The sequence below is a fragment of the Eucalyptus grandis genome, chromosome 6, assembly GCF_016545825.1.
Source record: "Eucalyptus grandis isolate ANBG69807.140 chromosome 6, ASM1654582v1, whole genome shotgun sequence".
NCBI classification, from domain to species: Eukaryota; Viridiplantae; Streptophyta; class Magnoliopsida; order Myrtales; family Myrtaceae; genus Eucalyptus; species Eucalyptus grandis.
In genome coordinates this window covers 34,777,281-34,782,403 of record NC_052617.1, presented here as the reverse complement: position 1 = coordinate 34,782,403, position 5,123 = coordinate 34,777,281, and the positions used below count along the sequence as shown (strand labels likewise).

At 36.2% G+C, this 5,123-nt stretch overlaps 1 long non-coding RNA gene across 1 annotated transcript; it reads right to left on the bottom strand.

The window, feature by feature from the left end:
• Positions 1-321: 321 nt before the first annotated feature.
• On the bottom strand, positions 322-736 carry LOC120294725. Its single transcript, XR_005551966.1, has 2 exons — positions 647-736; positions 322-512 (listed from the first exon to the last, which is right to left on the bottom strand). It is a non-coding gene; the product is annotated as an uncharacterized LOC120294725 (long non-coding RNA).
• Between the last annotated feature and the right edge of the window lie 4,387 nt (positions 737-5,123).

Here is a 5,123-nt window from a genome sequence, read left to right as displayed (position 1 = left end):
GCCATAAAATATGTTTCTTTTTTCCCAAAAAAGAGACACAAAAAGAAAGGGATCATTAACGGCCTCGTACTCACCGATGAGGCTGATGAGGCCGGTGAATTGAATCGAGCAAGCGAGACACCTGATGATGATCTCGATAAACGCCGCTTGGGATGTCGATTACCGTGATAGCCTGGGAACGTCTACTGGCCGTGCTCGAACTCCACAATGCACCGGTCATGCTCAATGTGGTCTTGACTTTCCTGACGCTTATCCTGAACTCCATGCTTAATTTGGATCTTTTGCACGTCCGAGGGCTTGGTGATTGCAGGTAACCCCTTCAGTATGGCTAGCGATTCCGCAAGCTTGTCCGATGGTTGGATCTGAGCAAGTCGCCAAAAGTCGCCATAGAATAGAGCAAGTGATGAAAGGGTAATCACAGCCTTATTGACCCAGGAGTAGCTTGACAGCTCATGAAAGATCGAGATCATCGTTTCACGCACATTTTTGGTGTCTAATGCCTTGCATGTGATCTGATAACATGATGTTGATAATGTTGATAAATGGGATTAGTTATTACCAAGCTCAAAACAGTAAAAAATAGCCAAAGCAACAGCAATTCTTCACTTAACGAAAATAAATTGTTAGAAGGGACATAGTAACATACCTCACAAGCCACTTCGTTGATTGGGGCTAGGGGTGGATTGAAGCCTTCTTTGGTGGCTTGAATGCAGGGCCTCCAGATCCTTGAGTGCCCTATAGTGTATGCATATGTAAGACTTATTGTTAGAGAGGGAGAGAGAAGGGAGGTACTAATTAAACGAAATTATGAGATTTTTTTTTAACTGCTAAACTAAGGAAATCCACAGTTTATATCATAGAAATTATGTATAGAGATATGATCAGAATTTATATCTAAAAAATCGTCAGTTTTTATTAAAAAAGTCACTAGTGATGAAGATATATTAAGGTGCAATTGTTTCGTGTAAAATTTAAAAAAATTTAAACATTTTAAGAATGATTTTTGCCTTATTATTATTATCGTTGATAATAATAAAATTTTATCTGATTGATTTTGTAAGTGTTATAGATTCCTCAATTTTCAGAAAAAGCTTATTAAATCATACTAAACAAAAGAATTCTAAAGGTAAAACTAAAAGAATGATTGTCCAAACCCTACGGAAATAGGGGGAATAAATGAACGCCCTTAACAAAATACAGCTATAATAAATTAAATGAGTAACAACTTATCATGAGGCCAATTTAACTCCCTTATGCCATTGACTATCGTGTCGTTGAATGAAGAATGAATAGATAATCTAGTGACTAGATAGATCAATAAAAGCCTCACAAAAATTGACTGCAAGTGCTAGTGGATTGCTTCCTGGTTAAGAAAAGTGATTTTTTTAGCGAATATCATTTAACTTTACGGTTAGAAGATTCTCTAGCCATTCGACCTTTGCAACATAGTACACATAAATGGAAGAGCGGATGCGAAACATGAAAATTGATATATTTCTGGGGATGATAATTGATACCTGTCATTTCTCTTGAGCCATCAATAGTTCTACTTGTATGCCAGTTGAGAACGTTTGTTTTAAAAATATAAATTTTATTTTATTTTATTTCTGGGAATAACTTTGTATGATTTTAAACCTTTGATAACTATATAAAATTTTAATTATCGAAATAGAATTGTGTTTGGCATTGTCCTCAAAATTGCTACTAAATAATTTTTTTTTTAATTTTTAGATAATTTTATTATTATTTTTCCTTTTTTTTTAATTTCTTTCTCCCTCTTCTTCTTCTTCAAGGTGGCTGGCAAACATCACTGGGAGTGTCCCGCCCTCAGTGAGGTCATGCCTCAACCCTGAGCCTCGCCAACGCTAGGCAAGGCTCAGCTGAGCCTTGGTTGGGTGAGTGGCTCCCGCCAGTGGCTGGGGGAGGCCTAGCAAGGCCTGCTCGGCCACCAGCAGGCCTGGCTCACTTGATTTGATGAGGCTAAGCGTCGCTTGCCGGTGGCTAGGCGAGCCTCCTAAGTGAGCTTGTTTGACCTGTCCTGGGCCTCCCATGAAGCGGCGAGCCTCCAACGAGTTCGCCAGACTGGTCACCGGTGATCGGCGACAGTGAGCGGTGTACGGTGGATGGTGGCGTAAAAGAGCAATCAAGAAGAAGAAAGAGGGAATAAGAACAAGAAAAAAGAAAAGAAAAGAGAGAAAATAAGTGCTTGATTCTAAAATTGTCTTTAAATAAATAATCAATTTTTTTAATTCTCGATTATGTTTCAAATCAATTTCCGAAACAAAAAAGAAAAATTTGTTTTCAACAAAATTTTCACCAAACGCATTTTTATTCGAAATCTACTTTACATACAAAAGAATTGAAATTTTCACTACTGGGCAAATTAATAAATAGACTCTTATAAAAATAAGATTAATTAATTCTGTCTGATGCAATTTTCAGATCAATTGCTTTATCTTTCTCGTTTGTCCTTGGCCATGTCAAAAGATAAAAGCAAGTAGAAAAAGGCCAAGCGGGGTGGACAACCAACGTGCTTTTGCCCATAGCTAAATAATGCATGTCTATCATATCGATTGCTTTCCGACCAAAAAAAAAAAAATCATATCGATTGCTTTATCTTTATCTTTATCTTTTCATCCTGGCGAAGTCAAGGCAGAAGCAAGTACAGCATGATCTAGAGAGAGAGAGAGAGAGAGAGGGAGACCGGGAGAGATGTCACGTCAGTCCCTTCTGTCCTTGTTAGATTGGATAGTCTTCATCATAATTGTACGTGGCGTAACTGTACTAGTAAAATATTTGGGTCCCCACCCAAAAGTTCTAGGTCCATTATTGTTGAGGAAAATTTCGCCTTTATTAGATAAAATAAGGAAGAAATGGACAAAGGTACAATAAAATTTCTAATATCTAATAAAGTATGTGGTAAGTGTGGAAGATTGACTTATGTTATACACCATACCACATTATACCTCAACCCTAGGTGAGAATTCTTTTATCAATATTTTCACATTACGACAAATATCGGAGTGGATAAAAGATATCCGATGTAGAGTTATTTTCGGCCAATCAAATGCAGTGTTGGGTTTGTTTGCGAAAGATGGTCAAATTCACTACTGCTTACACCATAAATGCACCCTTTGATAGATTGTTAAGCTTACTTAGTAAAACCATTTTAGACTGTATCTCTCACACGCCTCCACACATATGGCATTATTTCACTTTACCTTAGGGTTGATGACGGAGTCGGCGATTGTGGCAGTTCCATCGGAGGGAGCGTTGTCTACGAGAAGGAAGAGAGACTGGACGTCAACGTCTCCTTCGTCGGGAGCGTGAGTGTCCACCATCTCCTTCATGAACTTCTCGTCGTCGAAGATGGCAAGCAGGCTGTTCAACATGCCTGGTCAACCTTGCTCCTCTCCCTCCGGAGAATCTGGCCGAGGGTCTTGCTCGCCATGATCTAGAATCTCAGAGAAACAGGAGCAAGAGGAGAGAGGCTAGGCTTTGAGTGTTTAGAAACTAGAGGAGGAAGAGAGTGTGGGCGGGTGTGGTGGGAGGGAGGCAGGCTTGCTCTATTTATAGCCGTGGAAGCAAGGAAAGAGATAGAGATAGAAAATATTAAATTTGAAAAAATGTTTTAGGTGAACGAAAACTACCAAAAGAGAGCATCGGCCATTGCAGCGTGGATGGTAGATCTTTTGTCCTCCAAATGTTCGGTTCGCTCAAATGTGAAGGCCGAAGCGCCGTTGACTCGGCATGAGGGTGGTACGCTGATGCAGCACTTCTGGCAATATTATTTGAACTATATAAGGTCTCGATAGATGAACTTGTCACTACAACCTAACGAGGTGTAAGTGTGTAAATAAGTCAAGCATTGAACTCGGCACCATTTAGATGAACCAAAGACTTTTGAGATTGAGATGTGTCTCCAGTATTCAAAATTGGAACCATTTCCTTTTCATGTCCGTTGGAATTAATTTTGTATGACTTGACCAACCACATTACCAGCACAAGTTTCCATTGTGAAGTAATTCTTTTATAGGTCAATACCGCAAAAATTCCAAAGTAGTATATATGTGACAAATTTACCAAACTATTTTTTTATTATTAAAAACTCTAAATGGGTACATTTTAGTGATGAATTTACACTCATCTCTACCAAATTTATGCTCATCCAATGATGTAAGTGTTTTTTTGGTAGTTAAAAAATTAGTTTGGGATAAATTTATCACAAGTATACAAGTTTAGAGTTTTTCATGATATTAACCATTTAGTTTTCAATATATAGACTATTTTAAGTATGTAAATTTCCGATACCATCCAAGAATTGTTGCATTAACATGCTCTATGAAATTTCATGTAATCATAATTTGTATGCTGTAATAATTCGATATACCAATAAATTTATTAGAATCAATAAATGCTGAGTATTGAAATAATAATACTGATTATAATTTAATTTCAACAGATTTAAATTAATTTACAATTTTATTTTTTATTTTTTAGAAATACTATATTCGTAGAAGTATGCTTATCACATTATTGTATTCTAAGATACTTCTCGGATTTTTAGTTGCTCATGAATAACACGCAACATGCACTTTGGAGCAACGGGATGAAGTAAAAGCAATTTATGACCAAACTCGCTCCCTATAAAGAATTTTTAAATCTCTAAGGTAAAGAAGTAAGGAGTTATATTGCAGAATAATTGCAAGATGAATTATTATTATAAGTCCAATCACTGTGGTTACTGAATTATTGAGTACAAAATTTTAAAAAAGTCTGCACAAAATGTATATTGTTGAGTTATGTTTTCAATTTTGATTTCAAACTAGAATGTATTTTCTGATAAGTGTTCATCTAATTACTGTGGTTTGATTTCTCATTTTACACGTTTTAACTAAATCACCCAATTTCTGAAACTTCATTCATTAGCTAAATATTGTCATTGTTATGTGAATAAATGAGTTTACAACTATAACTTTGTCTATGTGTTTGTTTATCTTTAGATGTATTAGCCCATGTTTGCACATGATATTTTTATATTATTTATTAGCATTTCTTAGTGACGGAAATTTTTTTTTATAGTAATGGGAGATATTTTCATAGAATAATGATTTCTAGTAATC